Genomic DNA, 25135 nt, shown 5'->3' on the forward strand with positions numbered 1-25135 from the left:
TCATAAAAGTACTATATATTTATGTTCAATTCAGATTTGCCTTTTTGTCATTATTCTGATAGAGAAAAATGCCAAACCCTATTATAGTGAACACCCTGATATAACGAACATTTCTCCAGGCCCCAGGGGGGTTCGTTATAGTGAAGTTAGCCTGTACTTTGTGTACACAGAAAGCTGAATTCATGAAATTATGTATTCTATTTTAATATGGCATATGTTGTATTAGTGATTTCTACATTGGTATAGGTTAACATAACTTTGACTACTTTTTTTTTTTGTTCTTTACAAAATTGCAGTACAGTATTCCCTGGCATGAATACGTCAAAAGTAAATGACAGCTGAACCAACTGAATCAAACATTTGAGGCATTTTTTTTATTATTATTATTTTACCATGAAAAAACCCACAGATGTGAATAATAGTAAGCAATTAATTTGTGTCTAATAATATGAGGCAAAACTGAATCTGATAAAGAGGTGTTGCACTTCAATTGAACTATGTTGTGTGCATCTTTTGTATTTGGAAATGTGAGTCCTATGAAATGATAGGAACGTATTCGGTAAGATTTACACAAATTGTTTTGTTAGCTCGATGCAATTTAAATACGTTTGCTAGTTTGACTTTAGAGAATTGTTTTCCTCTTTTAAAAAAGTAATAGAACTTTATCAAATTCAACAAATACAAAACAAATTGTCAGTATGTTAGAATTGTATTAATTACGTGTTAATCAGTTACCATAAAGCACTGCTATGTATATTAGTGTTTGTTTGGCTTGTTTTAGTTATAAACTCTACTGTATAATTGTGCCATATTTATGACTCAATAAAATACAACTTCATTATGTTAGAAGAAATGAAAGATTGGAAGTACATACTGTATAAAACCATATGAATGTTTATTGTATTTGTGTGCTTTATCATCCAAAATCCACCTTCCTTCGAATCCAAATAACTTCCAAACCTGGGATTGTAATTTTATTCTACTAATATTTATATTATATCTGTTATAACAGAGCAGCTAAACTGAGACTTCAGTGCCAGAGCCTGCTTGTATTTATTTATTTCTGTATTTATTTATTTATGTATGTATGTATATATTTTTTGTAGCACAGCATATACTGCGAAGTATTTATTCACTTTGTGTCTGGTTTTAATGTTATCAGGTTTGTTTGCCATTTTATTGTGGGAGTCAGGTTTCAGGTCCGGGTACTTCATTAACTATGATAATAAAGTAAATCCCAGACATCCACAATGAATGTCAAGGGCCCTTTCCCATGCAAACAACGTTCAAGGGTATCAATGGAAACAACACCAGCCATTTTTCTGATAAGAATTGCTGAGCCTTTCCCTTAGAATTTCTGTGTTGCATTTCGGATAACCAGACAGAAGAGACAACATACTGGATCTCATTCACACTGCTTTGACTTGATAGTAACTTAAAGGATATTTTGTTTAAAATTACAACAGTTTCATGGATAGCAAAAAATAAAAAAAAAATAATAAAAAAAAAATCATAAAATTAAAAACTAGAATAAAACTCCTGATCTTTGTGAGTTGTGCCTAATTAGTGTTAAATGATTCATTATCATAAATAATGGAACTGCATGTGATATTGAACACTGATTCTGTGAATTTCCTAAACACATGCAGCGTGGTGGGTGAAGTTCACAATGCTTTAATGTGTTAGTTATTTAAGGACTATGTTTTGGTCAATCAGTTTGGTGTTTATGAAACATTTCTTAACTTGTTTTAAAGAAGCCAGCAACAGTCAAGAAAAACATTTGTAAATATCAAAATGTCATTTAATTAATCAAAATGTAAACTCTGTGAGTAGGATACTGGAAGGCTACAAAATAAAAGATACTATACTAGAAGAAAATTAGAAAGAAAAAAGTAACATTTCAAAATTAGGATTCTTTTAGAAACCTATAAATGCTCATTGTAGAATATATGTCTCTCAAGCCTTTCCCAAATTTCATGTTTGGCATTTTTAGGCAGGTGTAAAATGTTATAAACGTTCAAGTTTTTCAAGTTTAAAGTTTACAAAACATAACAGGTGATGTCATTTATGACAACAAAACACCTGACCTTGTGATCTAACCCTAGCTTTCATGTAACCTACTGCAGTTAATGACAAGATGCACAGTGAATTTCAAACTTAAAAATAAAGTGTTTACTACATTCTTCCAGTTCAGCCTTTTGTTCTTTGTCAGAAAACAGATGCTGTTCATAGTCCAGTTTGTTACCATTGTTACTGCTATTTAAGCCAAGATTTCATATGTAACATTGAGTAATATAAATAAACATCCCACACAGTAGGAGCTGATTCTAAATGCCACCTTTAAAGAAAGCCACCTGCCTAAAGTGACAGCTTTATACTTTAATGTACAGGAAACGTGACCTAAGGGCCGGCTCGTTACCAAAAAGGTCACTTCGATTGTTCCAGTGCCAAAGACTGGGGGAGGGCTTTGACAGGTTTCATGCATTTTGAATGTCTCCATTTCATGTGTTATAAAGTCACGTTTTTAAAGAAAAATAATAAGAAAAAAACCAAGCATCTGCTTTGATGTTTGTACAGAGGCACTGAAACTCCCCCACATTTGCTCACCCACATGCTGGCACTCCTACTCATCCGGCTTTCACCCGAAATGACTTGTTTATCAGCGATGTTGCGGTAAATTGCAGGGCAGAAATTGCACTAAAATACTGAAAGTGCTCAAATAATAGACAGGGCTCAGTCTGGGCGAGAAGGTAGTGTTGTGTGTGGTTGCACTGAACCAAAAAAAAACATGTCACCTTAGTGTACTGTCTTGAATTACTGAAACTGCTATAAGTGTAAAATGAACAGACAAAATGTATAATGCAGAGGCATAGCCAAGAATGTATTTTTACAGAGTCAATCCAGTAAGGGTGTGGAGGCGTTAGCCCCCCCCCCCACCCCCCGAATTGTATTTATTTATTTGCTAGAAAAGTGCATTTCCTGATCCTTTGAGAGTGAGAATGTGTAGTTATTGATTTTTTGTATGTAAAAGCCCAGTACTGCAAAACGTTCGCTGGATCTGGTAAAACTCTCCTTGCTCGTTCACCCCTTCATACCCACGTTGCATCACTAAGCAGAAGCGGTCCTCCTCACTATGTCAGAGGCGAGAAAAGCTGTGTGAGATTTCTCTCTGCAAGCAGTAAACACATACCACAGAGTCATATTATAATCAGTGGATTATAAATACAGTACAACACAGCACATAATTGTAAACTTGACACAGCATCTGACCAAATGAGTTTGTGGAAACGGAGAAAAATACCCATTTCCATCTACAGCATAAAAACCCCAGCTTATTGAAATGATTTGAAATACTAAAAAGTTTAAAAATCTCAGAAAACCTTGTATCTATGGAAACATTCACCAATCAAGAATAAAGGACAAACTTTCATCGGAAAAAATATATCAGACTCCCAGCCATATATAGATAGTAGGCCTAAAGACATAATAAAACAATATGTATTTTTTGTTAGTACAAGCTCTATATTTTGATCAGTGCATGCATTTATAATACTATGGCCGAATGTACAAATTAAACGGCTAACATTACTTAGCTAAATTTGACATTGCAACAGGAAAGTCAGCAGAAATATAAATATAAATGTGACATGTCTGAAGAACTGTAGTAGGGTGCAATCTTTACTGTTAAAAATAATAAATCCACGGGCTCCCGAGTGGCGCATCCGGTAAAGGCGCTCTGCATGGAGCGCAGGATGTGCCCTATAGCCTGGAGATTGCCAGTTCGAGTCCAGGCTTTTCCACTGCCGACAGTGGACGAGAGCTCCCAAGTGGGGAGGGCTTAGGTCGGCCAGGGTGTCCTCGGCTCACCACGCACCAGCGACCCCTGTAGACTGGCCGGGCGCCTGCGGGCTTGTCTGTAAGCTGCCCAGAGCTGCGTTGTCTCCGATGCTGTAGCTCTGAGGTGGCTGCATGGCGAGCCTGCAGAGTGAAAAAAAGCGGTCGGTTGACGGCACACGTTTCAGAGGACAGAGTGTGTTCATCTTCGCCACTCCAGAGTCAGCGCGGGGGTGGTTGTGGTGAGCTCAGCCTAAAAATAATAGATTGGCTATTTCAAATTGGGAGAAAAACGGGGCAAAAATCAATTGGCGACTACTAAATTAAAAAAATAATAAAATAAAATTAATAAATAAATACAAGAGCCTCAAGTGAAATAAATGTCCCTTTTTATTTGTAGATGTTGTTCTGCAAGCACAATGCAACTCCGCAAATATGAAAGAGTCAGAGGGAATACAAGTAAATAAAATGATACAGAGTACTAGACAGCTCACTAGCTCGCCTTATCATTCACTTCCCACAACCGGATACCATTATACAAAATCCACTACTTGCACGGATGAAGTTCACCCCTTCAGAACAGCACAAGTTTGTGAGGTTGAAAACCCTCCCTGGTTTCTCTGCCACCTACATCTTTTTGGCTTTGGGGTGGAGCAGGATGTACAGTTGACAGTTGCCATGGTTAGCTGTCAAAAAATAAAGCACATAAACAATGTCACAGAATTAATAATTCAGTGAGTCATCTTCAGATCATGTTGATAAGATGCAACCTGTCATTGCCTTCCTCCATCTTAGAAAAAATAACCCTTTATGAACGGTTTCAGTGTGCTATTTATAGACCCTCCTCTTCAATTCGATGTGTATATTGTAGATTTGGTTTGTAAAGTGTGCTATTTATAGACCCTCCTCTTCAATTTGATGTGTATATTGTAGATTTGGTTTGTTCAGTGCACTATTTATACACCCTCCTCTTCAATTCGATGTTATATTGTAGATTTGGTTTGTTCAGTGTACTATTTATACACCCTCCTCTTCAAATCGATGTTATATTGTAGATTTGGTTTGTTCAGTGTACTATTTATACACCCTCCTCTTCAATTCGATGTTATATTGTAGATTTGGTTTGTTATATTATTTCTCCAAAGTTGGTTAAAGAAAATAATAATTTTGTAAATATTTGATCATTTTCTATATATAGAGGTTGAGACAGCAACTTGAAATAACATGTACTTTATAGCCAGCTACGTTTTGATGGGAATAAGATATCACAATTATAAAGCTTTACAAGATAAATACAATTTATATAATATCACTTTGAGTTTGCTTTTTTTTTTAGTTTTTCTTCAAGTAAGATCAGAAGAGATGCAACCAGTTACATTGCCGATAGTGTAATGTGGTTAAAAGCAATCTGGTCCTAATTCAGAAAGTACCCATAGAGGGCGCAGCTTGATAAATTCATTACTGTATCAAAGTATCAGCTTATTTTTTCAGGCCAAGTAAGTTTTATAGATATGTATTGCTGAGTCGTTTTTGCAAGTCTATATTTACATATTTCAATTGCAATGTTAAAATCAGAAAATGGGAGTGAACACATAATAGAGCACCCTAATGTTCTTTAAATCTAGTATTCTAATTTGTAATAGTGGCTTATTTCTCCTGATCTTATGCATACTATAATGTCCCAATTAATAATAATAATAATAATAATAATAATAATAATAATAATAATAATAATAATAATAATAATAATAATAATAATAATACATCAAACAGATAGAAGAACAAACATTCTGGAAAATATATGCACACTCCAAAAACCTCAGGTAGCAGATGTATAAATAATATACACAGTTTCACTAAAGAAAGGTGTTCCGTGCTCATTCCCTACCTCCCTGTCAAAGAGCCAGCCTCAGACCTCCTACCAGCTGAAAAGTCTCACGTGAGGAATTTAATTGTGTCACAGCTTGATTAAAATGTCTAAGTCATTGCTAGTTCTTAGAGTTTTACAACATATAATCCACGGTATCTCCTGGGACCTGCCAGTTTAGCCTTCAGCATAGAGACCTTCGTTGGAACTCTAACACAGAGTGAGATTCTCTTGCTCTTTGAAACTTGTTGAAAGTGTGATCTTTCCAGGGTGAAAACAGGCAATAAAAACAAAAGCAGCTACATAACAGGTGCAGTGCAGATTTTGTGTGTATATATATATATATATATATATATAATTTGTTTATCATCCCTAACATGTACTCTGTAATATACAGCATAAAAATCAGTTTAAAGTAGATGTAACATACTTGGATGGCAGACTGCACACATGACTGATATAGCACAAAGAACAGTCTCAAAAGTGCTGCTTGTATAATAATTTAAGAATGATTAAGGGTCAATCTGGACAACTATGCAGATTCATCACATCAAATCAGTGCTGCCCTGCTTGTTCACATAGTATGAACTTGGATTTCTTAACTTGTTTGTATATGATTTACTACTTTAAATTATAACCTTTCTACAGATTAAAAAAAATAAAATAATGTAATACTTCCACTTTGGTACCACCTCAAAATTTGGTAATACAATTATTTCTGCTGTTTGAAAGATTTTGAAATACATGCTCCCATAATGCACTTCTTTCATTGTGAAATTCCTAAATGAATGCATTTGGGTGGGTTTTTTTTTTTGGTTGCGTTACTGACTTCTTGCTAAAACTTTGAGTGGGGCATAATGCCATTTTCATAGGAAAGAACAACATTTTTTTTGTAATAAGAACAATTCATTAACATTTCCCTCATTTGAAATATCCTTGTATTTAATTAACCTGATCACATAATTTGTTTCTGTATTAACACTGCTGTGGGCGTAACCCAGTGATATCATTACTGCAGTGTACTATATCACATTTCAGTGATCAGCTTGAAGAACACTTGCTGAACAGCATTCGTATGGTCTGCTGTCTATGACGTCAGAAGTAGGTTACAATGTTGTTGTTTTTTTTGTTGTTTGTTTATCAAAGATCATTTTTAATTACAATTATTTTGTTATTTTCTAAAAGTTCGCCAGGAGAAGGATCATTTATTTTATACTGTAACCATTATAGTGTAGCTAGATTGCTGTATGTTCCCTCCTGCAACATTGCTGGTCAGGAATTAGGAATAGCAGCTGAAGCACTGGAATTCATATCAATTTGCGGCCATTGTTTTAAAATATTGCCTTATTATCTAACACAGTCAGTGTTTCCTTGGTTGAGTTCTGTCCCTGCTCTTCAGTTCCAGTTGCCTGCCACAGACACACAGTATGTAACATAGACCTATCGATAAATAATAATACATAAAACAATATTTGAGTAATTGCAAAAATAACCGTTCAAAATGATTGCTGACAAAATACAAAAAAGGTAAATATATTCTGGTATTCTGAGTCACAGACTTGGGCAAACATTTGCTAAAAAATAATAACTCTGTACTACACAATGATTGAGAGCAGCGAATGGTACTTAAGCTAATGAAAGGTTGGAAAACACCTTTTGAATTGAAATAAATCTTTAACACTGGTTACAGCTGGTTAATACACTATGTAACTGATAAGTTTTGAAATCTGATGAAACCAGGCCTCAAGGTGGTATGGTTTCAGGGTACTCAGCTGAAAAACAGCTACCCAGCCTCTAACCCCACGGTCTGATTCTTTCCTCTCAGTTCCTTGCAGCTGTCAGCCGGCAAAACAGATTCCCTTTGGTGTCTTTCGGAAGACGCTCTAAGCACATAAAGATTCATGGTCAATTTACATAAAGCTAACGATCAGCATACATTAAGAATGAGGACAGTTTTATGCAAAACACAGTAAAAAAGACTTAAGGGTTATTCATGTATATTAAGGTCCAGGCTGGAAACAAAGGGTACAAATGTTATGAATGAACCACAGCTGCTTAGTTAAGAGTTGCATGAAATGGTGATGAATGAAGAGGACATTATTTAAATAAACTGGATGATTCATAAAAGTTGTTTTGTTCTCATCTCTAACATCTGGAATTCCTAGCACAAGTGGACAGTCAAATTATCTGAGATAAATATTTAAAATAACTGTGGGTTAAGAAAGTCTAGCCTTGTTATAAATACTAATAACACAGAAATGTAACATACTTTGTTTGCTTTTAACATAGGACTTTTAAATAATGGGTTTAAATAACGGGTTTCCATTCCATTATGGAAGTTTATGGAAGTTTGCTTTAGCTGTTTAAAAAAAAATCATTATTGAAGGCCTAAAAGAAGCTAGTTCACTGAATAAAGCAGTAATAATTCTGTCTTCCATTTTGCCACAGTTTGTATAATAATACAAAAAACAATATTTAATTGCAAAAAGAATCATTCAAAATGATCGCTGACAAAATAAAAAAGGTAAATGTATTCTGAGTCACAGACTTTGGCAGACTTTTGCTAAAAAATGATAACTCTGTACTACACAATGATTGAGAGTGGCGAATGGTACTTAAGCTAATGAAAGGTTGGTAAAACCCTTTTGAATTGAGTTGAACCTTTAACACTGGTTACATCTGGTTAATGCAGTCATAGCTGATACATTTTTAGGTATACAGAGTTTATGAGATGACATAGAATAGCCAACTAGCCTGGTTGGCATGATTAGAACATCTTAAAATAGACTGATGAAGTTGAATCATCACTAGCTATTGCTGTAATGTTACCCGTTTTGCTAATCATACAGTGTTGAGAAAGCTCAGCTTCCCCAATAGTGTGTGTGTGAGGAAATCATATTGGCAAACCTTAAACAGTCCTCTATCAAAATCTGTCACATCTGCAGTCTACCGTGATTGAATATTGTAACTGAGAGATGCAGCTTGTATACAGTACAGAACCATATACACCTTTGATTCGTGAGCCATTTACTTATAACAAATGTATAAGTCTTGTGAAGCACATCACCATTGTCTCTCATTTGCACAACAGGTTGCCCAAAGGTTGAAAACCAGCATAACAATTGCATTTGCTGTAATAATAGTCAACGTACAATGGTAATAATAAACAAAGAAAACTTCTGAATGGGTGAATTGCCTGAAGAAAGAAAATAAAAAGAGCTTATTCAAGTGTTGAATGTGGTTGTTTATTTTTCAAGCCATGTGTGTGGCATAAACTCCACACTGTTATTGTACGTAATAGAAGCATTTTAAAGAAAATATTTGTATAGTTCAACTATTAACCTCTGTCTTCTTTGCTGTTTCAGTGCTTTTGGTATCTTGCTACAGTAGCAGCTAGCAAAGATGAAGCTTCAGGCACTTATTTGAAATGTCCAAAGCACAGTAAGTGTACATTTATTTATTTATTTATTTATTTATTTTAAATACAAATTTAGTAGTATGTCACAACCTGAGTGAATGAAAAATGAATGTATTAAATTGAGCCCATTGGACTAGACAATGGACAACCCAGGCTTAGTTTTGTAAAATTACTCACAGTAAACCAAAGGGTAGCTGCAATTGCGGAGATAGGAAAGAAAGAGATGGAGACAAGGAAAGGTAGGCAGCCAGGTTATAATTTACTTATTTATTAGAAACATGACATGTCAGCTGTCGTAAGTGGTTCACCTTGTAAAAGCACTTGTGGAGTATAGGAGGAGTCATGTGAGCATGGTTCGAATCCCATTGGTCTTTGCATTATTGTGGGTTGGGGAGCAAAATTAGTGGGAGACATTTAATCTAATCTAGCTTCAGCTAAACCAGACTAATGCTAGCAAGGCTGGGCCTTGCTTCCTGGGTTTAGCAGCTTGGCAAAAAGAGGCGATTAGCTTGAAAGCGTAAACAGAGGCGGCTGCCCTGATCATGCAGTGAGTGGCAGTGGTGAGGCCTTATAACAGAAAGGACATTTATAAAGAAATGTTTGTCTAAATGTTTTACAACCGTTTACCTGTAAGATGCTTCCACATTCTTTAAGCAAGCCCTAGCTCGATAGCCGAGCAGGTTCTACAAGCACCAGATTCCATCTGTATTACTCAGATTATTTCCTTGTCTTTCAAAGGTCTTGTAGTATACAACATTTGAATTCCTTAAAGTTTTAAATCTACCCCCCTCTAATTCCGCGCAGTGCCTTAAGGCCTTGTTTTTAGTTCCTGTTCAGGGAGGTCCTTCATCCTGGCAAACCGTGTAGATGAGCTTAGCTCTTCTTTATGTTCCATCGTATCTCGCTACAGCAACCTCTTTGTGGTGATGAGGAGTTTGGTCTCGGTCCAGGCATGGAAGTGCAGCTGTTCACAGCTGATGGAGGCATCAGCGCCAGGTCCATTTTGTAACCAGTGCGGGGGAAGTGCAGGGTTATATGAACTCTTCATGCTAAATATGTTGCTGATGATTAAATTTACGTTTGACTTAATATGGCTATCATATTGAGGTAATGTGACTTTTGAGATTACAGCTGTACAGAGACAGTACACTTTGTGTGATTTTCTTAAGGTTTGGTACACAGAATATATTCTTCCAATTGCTTACTTAAGTTCTATTAACTGTGTTGTCCGGTAAAAATTAACCTTTTCACTGCTGCATTGCTTTAAACTCTGGCCATATGAATTATTATTTTTATTATTATTTATTTCTTAGCAGACGCCCTTATCCAGGGCGACTTACAATTGTTACAAGATATTACATTATTTTTACATACTACTATTACCCATTTATACAGTTGGGTTTTTACTGGAGCAGTCTAGTACCTTGTACCTTGCTCAACGGTACAGCAGCAGTGTCCCCCATCTGGGATTGAACCCACGACCCACCGGTCAAGAGTCCAGAGCCCTAACCACTACTCCACACTGCTGCCCCATGAATGATACACAACACTTGCTTTGACTTAGCTGGTATACAGTTGTATTCTATGATTTGCTCAATAAGGTTCCATTACAGATGGTAAGGGCTCAGTCTGAGAAATCTCCACCTGGACTTCTGCAGTGCTTGACCACTAGGTCAAGCTCACAATCGCAGGACTCGCCCTACAAGTGCTCTTTACTGGATGAGTTACTGGGTAAAATATATACTCCTGTTTTAAGAACAGTGTTGCAGGGGGACAGCTTAATGGTTGCACCCTGGTATACCTGATGTACCTAGAGTTCAGACATGATTCTGAGAGCTCATAAGGCCACAGGTGTGCTTTAAACAGGATTTGATGACTGAAACAGAAAGTGAATCGAGAAGAACAAGATGAATACATACTTAAGATAGCTGTAATATTTCCTGCCCATGGCAAGTTTCTAGCTAAGATACTGACTAAGCCTGTTAAACGAAAGCAAAATGAGCTGTTGCCGAATGGTCACACTATTAATAAATGCTAAGGAAAGCCGGCATAATTATGCTTTTTGTTGCTATGACAATACACAAAGTTTGTATGACATGCACAAGGCAGGTGTCACTAGTTCCAGCAACTGCTAGATATGTTTTGGGCTGTTAGTTATGGGGTGCAAGTAAAAGAGGTAGTGTTTGCTGTGGAGCAGCTGCTGTGACCACAGGTACAGTACATCAAGCTCACTTCAAAATGCAGACCGCAGATACATAAACATATATTTTATTTCATCATAAAAAAAACCTCTAACACAATATCAAACATTATGTGTGACTGCAAGAAACAGAGCAAAAAATCTTAGAACAATTAGACATGCAGTTTATATTAACTGAGCAGTAGTGAACCGTAGTTGTTGTAAAGCACTATTAATTGTAATTGTGTAGTACTTAGCTTTATTATATTACCATTGTCCTAACCCTAACTAACAGGGGTTGCAGAGATGTATCTGTCATGGTAGTTAGTTACCTGTTAGTTATTTTATGGGTAACAGTACACCCCGGCTTTCAGTTGGGAGTTGTTTAGCCAACTGATTGACAAATAAAAAACAAACAATATGCCTACTATAAAAATACTTCTATTAACTTCATGGACATCTAAAAGTTTGTAGATGGTACAGAAAATGTACTATAAGTAACATGGCTTTAAACAAGACACACGAGGGTGGTGGGGGTGGTGGTGGGGGGACGACATGACAGCTCTAGTTTCAGAGCTCTGACATTAACCTTAATTGTGTATTGTTGTACAGAGTATCATGGTCATTCCTCTGCATGAGTACTAATGTGATGGCAATCACAACCATGACTCTAGATACATGACCCAGAAACCGTGACTGAAAGATTAAATCTTGCCAAAAATGATCAAATGATAAATGGGACAAGCAAATGTCTTAACCACAAAAAGGTCAGAGCCATTTGCATGGTTAGTTAAAAGCCATTACCTTGTCTCACCCACAGGGGGTCAGCATTATCCGTAACAGAAGTGTATCACTTACCACTCAATCTGGAGATAGGAATGTGATATCAGACCTCCATTTTAAGCCCTTCTTTTCTCAGATGTTTCTCACTAATTTCCCGATCGTTTTAAGGGACTAAAAGCAAATACTAACTTAGGCTTTCTATATCTAAATCCAGAATCATTGTGCTACCATTCATTTAAGTATTTATGTTTCTTTGTTTCTGATAAGTGTGCCATTAGGCATATTCATCTAGGGGTTATTAGGGGGTCAAATCTGCCATCAAAAGATGTTCTTTGCATATGGCTACTGTGATAACTTGTACTGACTTGTATCTATGTTATATATTGTGCATAATATACCATATAAAACTCATTCTGACAAAACATACAAAGGCCTATGCTAGAATAATGAGAATGACTGAGAAGATTGACAGGAAGTTTTTTGTATGATTTGCCATTGCATTGTGAAACTTGGGCCCCAGCAGACAAAAGTACTAACTCCCACCTTCTCCGTGTCTTTTAATGTAGATGTATGCTGGAGGCAATAGAAAAGTCTCTGTTTTTTGTTTGTCAAAGGATTGTGATATTTGAATCCGGTAAACTCCAACTGATGGAAAGCCATGGTAGTTTGTGTGTATGGATTAATAAATGTTGAAAACACAGGAATCAGAGTTGGGACATTGGCTCTTTCTCAGTAAATGCCCTTGATAAATGACACAATGCTGGAGTGGCCGTCACATATACAGTGGCACAGGAAATCCAATGGAATTTAGAATGCCATGCATGACTGGGAATTTGGAAATACGGCAAAATAAAATGTAATGTTAAAAATGTACAACGTTAATTTCAAATATCCAATGAGTGGAACAGAACTAGAAAAGGGCCCTCCACGAGTAAGACGTTGGGAACCAGGCAGCATGAGGAGGCACTTAAAAATGCAATGCTCAAAAGTGTAGAGTACAAATCAAAGGAGGTTTGGAAGAGTTTTGTGTTATGCACTGCTGAGACTGCATGTATAATACTATGTGTTGGGGTCTTCGTTTTTGATTTTTACTGGTTTTCACCAATACATTCCCCCATTTTTTTTTTTTTTTAATTGTCCTTACTGGTTTTTACTGATTTTCTCCAGAATTTGACCTTGCCTAGCACTACAACTTGAAACAGCTAGTGGTGCAATTAATTGTATTGTAAACCAGTGGGAGCTCATGTTTTATGCAATGTGCTTGAGTCTTGCCAGGTTTGCTCGGGCACTGCAGGTTTAAGTTTACCAGTTTCCACCATTTACCACCCATGGGCAGTTTGTACTTGACAAAAAACGTTTTATTTATTGACTGTCTGTAAGCATGTTGTGACTGTGAGTAAATCATCATTTCCACACCTTAATGTGGTAATATGATTCTCTTTTGTTTTTAAGATGCTTTAGTGAACAAATTTAAGTTATGTTGCTGTTTGGTGTTTGTGCGTAAACTGTTTGCGTAAACTGTTTTTTGGGTGAGTAAAATGCAACATTACCTTGAAGTCACGAGTACTTTCAATAAATCCAGTACATACTTTAATGCTAACTTATGGGGTAGGCATTAACTACAGCCTAACTGTAATGTTCATTTTAACTACTGGTCAAAAACTTGGTCTTATTTAGTTCTCCTTTAGACCCGCCTTAAAAATATTAGTAATATTATAATCTGAGAAGTTGCTACTCTCGATTGACCCTAACTACATTAAATTCTGTTCTGTGCATTAGACTAGCATAGAGCAACCACACTCATCCTAGGACAAAAAGGTATTCGAATTGATTGAGAGAACTCAATCTATTTTAATATTTTGGCATAGAGATACATTCTTAATAATTTGTCAGATCAATTATTTTAAACTGAGGGTGAAAGATTTGAAACCACAAGCAGCGTATTTCAAGCTATATCAAAAGGTTAGCCCCCAGAACAGTAGTTTACAGATAAAAGAACATGCTGGTGAACATAGTAAAACTAAACTCAGCCCACACACTGCCCTGCTAGCTCGCTTGAGCAATGAGCTAATGTGTAATTTACCATGCGATTTGAATTAGTATGCTGTACATGCCTTTACATATCTTTACTATGCTTTTACCTTTGATTACATCATGCAATACTTCATGGACTATCATAACATTTCTTAGGGGAAGCTTGACTCTCCAAGCTCATCCACAGATGGGCCTCTTGGGAGTTGGATGAGTAGAGGCTGAGCTGACACCATTGAACTCATCCTATACTGAATACAAGCGTTTGACCCAAAACTTAATAGCTGGAGTTTTGGAGTTTGTAAACATTTACACATAATAACTTAAGCTGCATTTTGGAATTGGGTTGGTGCTAACGATATGGCACAATCACCTATTTCCTTAGTGCCATAACTGAAAAATTGAGTTCAATTGAGTATACTTATTTTTAACAATAGATTGTTTCAGTGTAATAGTTGAAGACAAGTGCAGCTGTTTGTGATTGCATGTACTGTGCTGTATGTGTGTGTGTGTGTGTTTGGATCCCTCCTTCTACATGAGACCACAGGAAAGGCTAACACTAGGGACTGTGAATTAGAAATTCCAGAGCCTTATTTTACCATGCTGCTGAGCCCCCCTCATCTCTATCCTTGACTAATCATTGAGAGGCATGAGAACTTGACCTGCAGTGACTACTCTTTTGACAAGGACAGAAGCATATGGCTCTGTTCACTCATCTTTAGCCTGGCCCAAGATTTCTGTTCTTGTGCCATGTCATCACCTACTCCCACAGCACAAAGGATACAGGAGACAGCAATAACAGTGAAAGGAATGCAATGTGTCGCTCTACCTTTTTAAAGCATTCTTGGCAGAGTGAAGCATTTGTAAAAGCCCTTTTTGCCCCTTTTCTGACCACCTCAGAGTGCACACACAACAAACACGTGCTTGACAATATACCCCCATGTAACAGTGTTTCAGAGAGCAAACAGACGCATTGTCATAGAAATAGACATACATTCCTGTAGAAATCATTCATATTGTGGTACTGAATGAGAGTTGTATTATCCATGCTTGGTTATATTGTATTCCACTTTCACTAAGGTAGAATGCAATGCCATTTAATATTCCTTTGAAAAGAGAACATCAAAGCTGCTGTTAAAACTTAAATAATCTTGTTAATGTGTATCCCCAGTGTTCCACCTGGATAGCTGCACATTCCTTTCCTCAAACAAAAGGGGGCTACAAATGGGTTAACTGAAAATACATATAACCACAGAGCTTGCTTTTTATAAAGAAATAAACGCAGCGTTTTGAGAAATGACCGATGAGAGGTTTTGTTCTATTGAGTGCTTAGTTTGACTAGAGCATTGTTTTGATCTTAAAGCATCACCACTCTGCACGCTGGTTACCTACATTTCATTTTCTTTGCATGTCTTTCAGTTGTTGAATGCATGCATGTTTAAGGACAGTAGCTTGAGCACACAATCTGTTTTTGTTTGAAGTTGTTAAAGTTATTCTACAGAAAAAAGTAAAACTGTTTCTGTGTCTTTCTTATTTCTTTGTCTTTTTCTCATTTTCTTCTAATCTATTTCTCAAATTGCTCGAAAATTGATTGCTTTAAAATGTACACCCAAAAGGTCAACAGCTCCGTCAGCCAAGGTCAAGTTACAATCAACAGGCAAACAATATATGAATACATTGTATTTAAACTTTAAAGCCAGTGTCTACTGTCAACTATGCTTACAAAATAGCCCTGAGAATTGCATGGAGATAAGTGCTTAAATATCTTAAAAGAAAAAAAAAAACAAAGATCTGTTTATACATTTCCAGTATTCCGTATTGATGGCTTACTTTTGTCATACAATTCCTTCATATTTGTTGTTTCTCTCACTTTGTTTAAAAAGAAATATGCATTGTCGATTTTACATCTGGACATTTCTTCAGCCTTTTCTTGTACAGAAGTACTCTTAAACCTGTCACACGACAGCTCCCAGGTGTATTGAACCTTGCCTTACATTTTAAATTGGGCACTCCTTAATAGATGAATTTGTGTTATAACTGTCGGATGTAAAGGCTGCATTATGACCTGTTTTGCATATAGCTTTAGGGCATGTTGGCTGGTTCTTTAAGTATCATAAGTTTAAAGGATGGGCATGTTACAAAAAACATACTAGGACATGAGGTAAAATTAGGTAGCAGTTTGTTTCAAAATATTATAGTTGATTTTAAATTTGAATCCAGCTTTCACACACACCAACGGCATAGCCACAAGAAAAAATATTGCTGGTTTGATTAACAATTAGATTTTTCCTTCCAAATACCTGTAATTCGTAAATGACTGAAGAGTTAAATGTCAGACAATGCAAGGATGCTCACACGCAATTTTCAAAGTTTGGTCACTGCATAGGATTTCAGCAACATTCTATGTACTTATCCAACTGTCGGAATTCTAGATCCTAAAGCGCTAATCATTACATTTTATCTTTAGGATGAATACATGAGAAACAAATACAGTATGTTGTAAGTTTGACTAAATAACTATAGATTCAGTGTTGCCTTTTCTGTCTTTATTAGCAAATAACATTGAAGTCATTTTATGTATTATTAATTTTTATATAGTTGGGGTAATCCTAATGCAAGTGTTCTCCTCCAAGGCTGCTTTGTTTAAAGACGTGCCTCTTGCTCTCAGGCTAAATTTACGGGTAATACAAAGTGTTCTAACAAATTGTACAATCCCCAAGGTGAAAATAAACTGTGATGTCATGTCTATATAACTTTCTTTCTTTCTTTCAGAGCTACCTTATTATAAACTAATTTAAATAACTTCCGTACCACTCAAAATTGTCTATATACATTGCAATACTTTATTGAGCATTGTAACAAAAGCTCAATAAATCTGTCCCACATGCTCGTTACCAGCAGAATGGAACTGTAATTTACATCCAATAGTGCAGATGAAAGTAGCAAGCTGCAGATTAAAATAATATGCTCAGGGCCCAGGCTATTCCACTGCCGACCGTGGACGGGAGGTCCCAGGGGGAAACGCATAATTGGTCAAGTGCCTCCCGGGGGGGGGGGGGGGGGCTTAGGCCAGCCAGGGTGTCCTGGGCTCACCGCACAACAGCGACCCCTGTAGACTGGCCAGGCGCCTGCAGGCTTACCTGTAAGCTGCCCAGAGTTGTCGTCCAGTGCTGTAGCTCTGGGTTGTCTGCATGGCGGGCCTGCAGAGTGAAAAGAAAAGGTCGGCTGACCACACACGCTTCGGAGGACAGCGTGTGTTCGTCTCCGCCGCTCCCGAGTCAGCGCCTAAAAAAATACAATTGGACATTTCAAATTGGGAGAAAAACGGGGCAAAATCAATTGCCGATTTACTGAATTAAAAATGAAAAAAAAAGATAGCGTAGCTGCATTGTCTACACAGACATTTCATAAATAAAGCAAATAGGCCTAGATAAATGACTAGGTTGACAAGGATGTATCCGTACTTATGTACAAACATCAAGCAGTGTTTACAGACTGGTCTGGCAAATGCATTTCAAATGTAATTTTATATATTACTATAGATGAAATAAGAGCACCGGTAGGTTAGCATGTCACACTCAATGTATGAATATTACTGTATCTCTGCCACACCTGCTGTGTTGAAATGTATTGCCACTTAAAATAGTGTGACATGGAAACAGTCTGTGACATTCTTGTGTATGGCTTCTTGCGAGGGGGGGGGGGGGGGGCAGATTGTGAAATGAACTGGTGACAAGACATGCTCGTTTCAACATAACTCAATTGCAGCAAGTAAACGCAAGCTACAGGCTACATATATATTGAGGATCAGCTGATGCTTAAGTCTTTGGCTTTATATATGGATTGATTGATTGATTGATTGATTGATGTTAAGAAAATCATACTATGTAATGTATGTGTTAAGATTGAATGATACATCATAGGTAAGTAACGAAAATCCATGTGCAAAAAAAGTGAACGAACTTTCACATGTAAATTCGGATCACTGAATCATATAACGGTGTGTGTGTGTGTGTGTGTGTATATATATATATATATATATATATATATATATATATATATATATATATATATATATATATATATATATATACATATATATATGGTGAACATTAAATTTAAATACCTAGGTAGGAAGGAAACATTATGCTACATATACTTAGGGCCCATTATGTTTGAATCTATACAGCATCTAATTAAAACATTTAAAACTAAATCTTAAATTAGGCATTATCTTACTGGCAATGTGTCCTTCCAACTTAGAACTTTTTTTTTTTTTTGTAATGACGAATGACACCCACAGAGATGGCTGAACTTATGTGGAACCTACACAAATCTCAAATGGGTGGGCACTGAGAAATAGTCTTGGAAAACACAACAACCACAGAGAAGAAGTTATTACTTAGCACTGTCTAAAATGGCAAGAAATCTTGTAGCACAGAACTGAAACGAGAAGCAAGAGATACAATGAATGAATGAGCACAGTTAATAAAGTTGAAAGACTCTGCACTTTAGAAACTTTGAATGACTACCCACACGGTAACGTGGTACTTTATAAGAGTGGTGTTGTTATGAGCTGCAGCTCTATTAAGGAAAATCGAATCAGGTTTCATTATGGAAAGCTTTTTTTGGGGCAGGTGCAGTGGTGAGTAAAACAGTCAGTTTCAAAGTGTTCTTTATTGTTTTCAAGCTTCAAGTAAGTTTATTATTGTGAAGTCAGAGTGAATTGTATTTTACATTTGCTGTTATGAATTTTGTTGTTTTTTGCCGTGTTATGCTGTGAAAACATGTCTTTGCTTAACATGTTTCAGCCAATATAAACCAGTTATGATTAATATATATATACAATATATATTACCAGTAAACTTTGCTGTAAATGCACCTGACGATCATTAGACGTCAAGGGGCCTTTGATGGATAAAGGTGCCTATGAAGGATTTAAAAATGTTATTATAATAACTGAATCTCAGGCTTAATACTATGCCCATTATTATTTTAGAGACAAGCTTTATTGTGATACTGTGGCACTGCAGATCAATTTTCCACTTTTCTTTATCGGGGCAGCAGTGTGGAGTAGTGGTTAGGGCTCTGGACTCTTGACCGGAGGGTCGTGGGTTCAATCCCAGGTGGGGGACACTGCTGCTGTACCCTTGAGCAAGGTACTTTACCTAGATTGCTCCAGTAAAACCCCAACTGTATAAATGGGTAATTGTATGTAAAAAATAATATGATATCTTGTAACAATTGAAAGTCACCCTGGATAAGGGCGTCTGCTAAGAAATAAATAATAATAATAAATAATAATATCTCACCAAATTTTCTAAGACTCTTTACAACCAAACGTTTTTTCTATTTTTTTTTTTCCTCAAACTGTTTGTTAAGATACAGTATGTTTTTGCAACAAACTGAGTGAATGTGGATCAATACTTTTTTATTGGATTGAATTAATATAGATAAATATGTCATAGACCAGACAAAAGAACAAGATTGTACTGGAATAGGGATTAACACACAGACAACCGTTGTAGAACAAAGCAATAGGCTCTATAGGTGTAATTTGTTTGGTGCTAATGAGGCAAGTAGAAGCTAATGTCAGTGCCCCTCTCCCCACATTTAAAAATAAATTGACATTATTGTAAATCAGTATTTATTTGTAGTATTATGTGTGTGTGAACAGAATCACAGAATCTTATTATAAAATATATTTATTTCTCTTTATTAGTCAATGTTGTTTCTGTTGTAATATTGTCGTAAGTGCAATAAATAAATATTATTTATTTATACAGTAGATGGATCACCTTTTACAGTGACCATTTTGGTGAAGGCAGCTATTGATTTTGTACTGTATATTTCAAATATGAAATCACCTGTATATGAAGACCACTTATATTCAAACCCAGAACCAATTCAGTTAACTTTTAGTACTGTAGATTTATGAAGTATCGAAGTGGAAAAGGAGCAATATTTATTTGAATTTGATTAACACAGCATCAACAATGAATAAAAAAAAACATATACTGGCATTTGCATTTTCTTAAAATCTTGTTTCCCTTACTAAACTGAATTGAAGAGCCTCATTCACTAAACAGCGGTAATGTGTTTTGCACACAGTAAGCCCCTTTACTGCATGCTTTGTACACCTGCTGTAGTCACAAAATACATTTAAATAGAATGAATAATGTTAATGGGCGGAAATGTATGCAAATTATGGCACAAAATTCCACGAGGGAGGTTGTGGCAGGGTACCCCCGCCCCTGTGTGTATTTTGTGTTTTATGTAGAGTGTTATTGTTTGTATGTATGTATGTGTGTATGTAGTGGTGCACAAAGTGTGGATTATGTAGCACGGGTGATTTAAAATGTATATTTGTATTTAGGCACTGGGATTGCACAAGCACTTCACATGCAGAGTAAAGTGTGTATTTATATGTGGGCACAGGGATTGAACAATTAGTTCCAGTGCAGACTGTTTGAGCTGGACGCTTACGGTACTCTGTTAGCGCTGACCAATGAACAAAAAGTGGGAGGAAAAAACTGCTTGCAACTGGAGCAACTGACATCCGTTTAATAAAATGGTTGCCCTAGCGATTGCCTTTGCTGTGATCTTGATGAAGGAAATGTGGCTCTTTATTGCAGTAGCACCATTTGTTATTGATTTATTTAGAAATATTTACATTCATAGAAACATTTTTGCAAATGTGATTGTAGTGTTTTGTTATATTAATAAACATGATTTTTTTTTCCTAATACATAGAAACATGTGTATGAAATATTTTTCTTAAATACATATTACTACATCTCATGCTTCATCATTTCCGGAAATAATTTAGTCCACAGTGTTTTTTTTCTGCACATTGGTTAACCTCATCGCAAGGTCTGAAAAACTTTTTTGCCATAGAAACAGCTGGATATAAACCCCCTTTTGGAGTAATCAAGAAATAAAATTGGATTCTTCATATACCCCATATGCCGTCTTTAACAGTTTAGGGCAAATAACATATTACTTAACGGATTAACAAGATTGTGACGATATAATCAAAGTTATAACAGATATGAAAGTTGCTGTCAGGGCAACCAGACATCTGAAAGCAAAATGTTGTTACTGTATCTTGTTTGCAGAATTCAACACTTACTGACTGTCCTGTTGTTCTGGGTACCAGTGCTGGTACTGTAAAGGAGCCTGGTGCCAGTTACTTTTTAAATGGAGAAGTATGCATACAATAAACATTTCCTTGTCAGCTCTAAGTAATTATAGATGGCTTCCATGTGAACATCAGCTGTTTTTTAATCATTTTCAAATGGTATTTTTTGTTGCTATCCAGTAGATTCCAAGGAGCTAAAAGATTACAATTTAATATACAAAAAAAAAGAAACTTAAAAATAACTTGTATTCACTTGATGCCCTGTTATAACCAGTGCTATTGGCATACTGCCTATCAAAATGCCTACTCTGTGTGGTCCACGCTTAATACTGGCAATCATAGAACCACCTTTACTCTGCTGCATACATACTTTATATCAGGGGTAGTCAATAGGCGGGCCGCGGTCGAAATCCTGACCAGCAGTACATTTTGAACAGACCGCCATGGTATATGCCAATTTAATACCCCAGAGCTACACATGTCAAGCTTTGTTCACTACTGCAATGGCTGTCGAGAAGAGTTTGACCAAAAAAATATATATTTTTGTTAATTTCAATTTACTTGAAAGAGAAAATTTGCTTTGTTTTTGCAATGGTGAAACACAATGTTTGGGTTTGTTAACACAGAAGCGTATAAGAATAGTTATATTATATTAGTTATATTATATTCTGTGGTTTTGGCAGCGAAGGTGAAGGTTCGGTTGGGATTGTTGTTTTTCCTAATGCTTTCCATACTCTTACTTTTGACCATCCAATTCAATACTTACAACGGAAGCCCAGAAGACGTGCCCCAATAACAATGTCTCTATCAAAGTCACTGACCTGTCTCTGCTTATCCATTTAGAATACATGGATGTCAAGTCTTGAGGTTTACCTGTGAAACTCATGGTTTTTCACAGTTTTGTCTCACGGCCGTGCAATGGATTCTCACGTTTGTGCATAAGCTTGTTATTGTTTGCGAGGCTGCGAAACCCTTTATTATTATTATTATTATTATTATTATTATTATTATTATTATTATTTATTTCTTAGCAGACGCCCTTATCCAGGGCGACTTACAATCGCAAGCAAATACAAATACATTCAAGTGTTACAATATAAGTCATACAATAAGAACAAGAAATACAATAATTGTATTTATACATGATACAGCGGTAAATCCAGTACAACTGTCCTAGCGTATTATTTCATTTTTATTTGGGGGGGTGGGGTCACCATGAAGAGGTGTACATTACCATTCTATATTCCTGTTGCTGCTATGCAAACTCCCCCCTTACTCCAAAGATAGAATTGCCTTGTTGTCTCAAACTGATGGTTTGTCTGAGCGAGCTTTCTGTACGCAACACGCCATTACTTGGCCAGAGTACCTCAGAAATAAAAGAGAAATGGACATCTATGGGAATGTAATTATTAAAGTAAAAAATATAATGTTCTTTATGATGCCAGTGTAAGTGGTTATAAAGACAATACAAAGAAAGATGCCATATGGTAAGAAATAACAGAATAATTGGAAATTGATGGTATGTCTATCTCTCTTTTTTTCACCTTAATTTTGGTCAAGGTGATGGGGAGCGCCACACACTGGTTTCGTATTTCTGTAAAATGACGCTTCTTTGTTTTAATAATGTTGACCAATATTAATAATAATCACATTCACACACTAGCTGATGATTTTATTAAAACTGATTTTCAGTTTTAATAAAAACTGATTGGCGACCTGTTTTCTCAAGGGTGCTTGGCGGTTATGTCCTCCTATAAAGAACACCCTCCCTGAGTGGAGTCTAGATGTGGTTTTGGAGGCTCTCTCTAAGGCCCCATTTGAGCCTATGCATTCCATAGAGTTGAAGTATCTCTCTATGAAAACAGACTTTTTGTTAGCCATCACCTCTGCTAAGCGAGTTAGTGAGACGTCACTCCCTAGAGGGGCCTATCGGCAGCTCTGACATAAAGTGCTCAGTAAATACCTGACCTGTGGCAGACATATCCCAAAAGTATTGGTTGGCACACCCGTAACGTTACGAAACTTTGGGTACTGTGCTTTTCTTGAGGCTGTCAGAATCAAGGTCATGGTACTGTTGCATGTGTTCTGGCTTCTAATTGATTTATTTAGTAGCACTGGCTACAGATAGACATGATGCTGGTCAGAGCTCTCTCAATGAACCTCAATGTTTTTTTTTTAGTCCTGGGCCACTTCAAAGCTGAGACTTGTCAATAGGCAATGTAATTACACAACAAAAAGAAGAAGAAGAAATGCAAAATTAAACATAATTTCCCCCCTAGTGAATGATTTCTAAAAGAACCATGACTTTTTTATAATTGTTTAAGTCCCCTGAGAAGTCACCCCAGTAGCTGCTTATTTGCTGTAGTTTGTTGTTTGGTTGTTTTAAAGCAACATGCAGTTAGAAATCCCATCCTGACTCTCAGATGTAGGACACAGATGAGTGAGGGTCAAGTTCAATGTGTTGCACCGAAGGAACAGTGTGCTCTCATTGACACATAACATGGCTGCCAGGAAACCAGAAGCCTTTGAAAAAAAAGAGATTTGAGACGATCTCGCCTCCATTCATGAAAACGCTTTCCTACATCCTCTCTCCTCTGTGCCAACTTTTTTCTTTTTTTTTTTGTTTAAATTCTCAAGGCAAGAGTTCAAAAATAGAAAGCTGTGGTTGAAAAGTAGGAGCACTAAAGCTATTTTTAGTTGCTATAGTACATAGCTTTTTGTACCAGTTTCCCTTTGTGTTATTTTACCCCTCCACCTCCACCCCAACACACATACACTTGCTTTTGAGGTTAACAAATGTTGAACTGACAGCTGTCATTAATTAGGTTTCAGTGCAAAAATAATGCTCTAAAGATGGTGCAATACGTTCTTTCTGTTTGCTTTACTTAACTTTTAATAAAAAATATAGAGACTTAATATAGACAGTCTTCATCTTTTTTAAGGGTCTGTGTTTAAGAAGGTCATGTCTGGAGTTTGTGAATGATCCTTTATCCTAAAGCAGAAATGAACTGTATTATATAGCAGTAGGCAGGCTATGGTACCTGGAATAAGTCACATTCACAATGGCTACTGCTAAAGTGACATTTAGTCATCAGAAGACCAGGGTAATCCAATCCAGTTGTTTGTACGACCAAGTACCATATTAGGAAGTATTAATAATATAATATTAGTTTACTATTTCTAAACATTTATAAACCTACAGTATGTTGCCCAGATAATAGAAATTACTTTTTCCAAATTGAAACGTGTTCCCTTGATTTGAAGAATGTCAGTCATTTGATGAAAGGTATAATGTAATTACCATTAGGATATAAATTATTATTATTATTAATGAGTCATTTTGAGCTCACACAGTTAGTCAGTGGCTGAGCGGGGATTAGAACCAGGGACCTCCTAGTATCAAGCCCTTTTCTTTAACCACTGGACCACGAGCTTCCTATAGATATAATTCAAGTGAATTTTAACTTTCATGCAGTGGTTGGTTTGTGATGCTGCTGGAAACTTAGTCATCAGTTATGATGTGTGGTCATACACTTATTTAAAAAAAAAAAAAAAACTTTCAGTTGCTGTTAATTGCTTTCCATAAGTATCACAGCCAAGGTGCCTCTCCCAGCTTCTCCACTCAGGGTGACATAAATTTTTTGCGCCTCTTGTCGAAGTACATTCTCAGCAGCATTGTCTACTGAATATTCTTAGTGCTTTATGGTACAATGGCTCATTCACTTCTCTCTTTAAAGTTTTTTGGATAAGTGGCCAGAACATGTTGCCATGCAGATATTGTTTATCCTACTGTATGGACGAATGGCTAGCTGTTATCACCATAGCGTCTCAACAGTTTTACAACACGATAATGGACTAGGATCTGAAAGCTTTATACTCAAA

The 25135-nt window shown here is 36.4% G+C and overlaps 1 protein-coding gene across 1 annotated transcript in view; it reads left to right on the forward strand.

The window, feature by feature from the left end:
• The window catches only part of LOC117415323 (G1/S-specific cyclin-D2), a 202542-nt gene that overhangs the window by 102028 nt on the left and 75379 nt on the right, over positions 1 to 25135 (forward strand). Inside the window, exon 2 of the mRNA XM_034025524.3 lies at positions 9067 to 9142. The gene's annotated coding sequence lies outside the window, so the exon portion shown is untranslated. The remainder of the gene's footprint in view (positions 1 to 9066; positions 9143 to 25135) is intronic.

This window comes from Acipenser ruthenus, chromosome 7, assembly GCF_902713425.1.
Source record: "Acipenser ruthenus chromosome 7, fAciRut3.2 maternal haplotype, whole genome shotgun sequence".
Classification (NCBI taxonomy): domain Eukaryota; kingdom Metazoa; phylum Chordata; class Actinopteri; order Acipenseriformes; family Acipenseridae; genus Acipenser; species Acipenser ruthenus.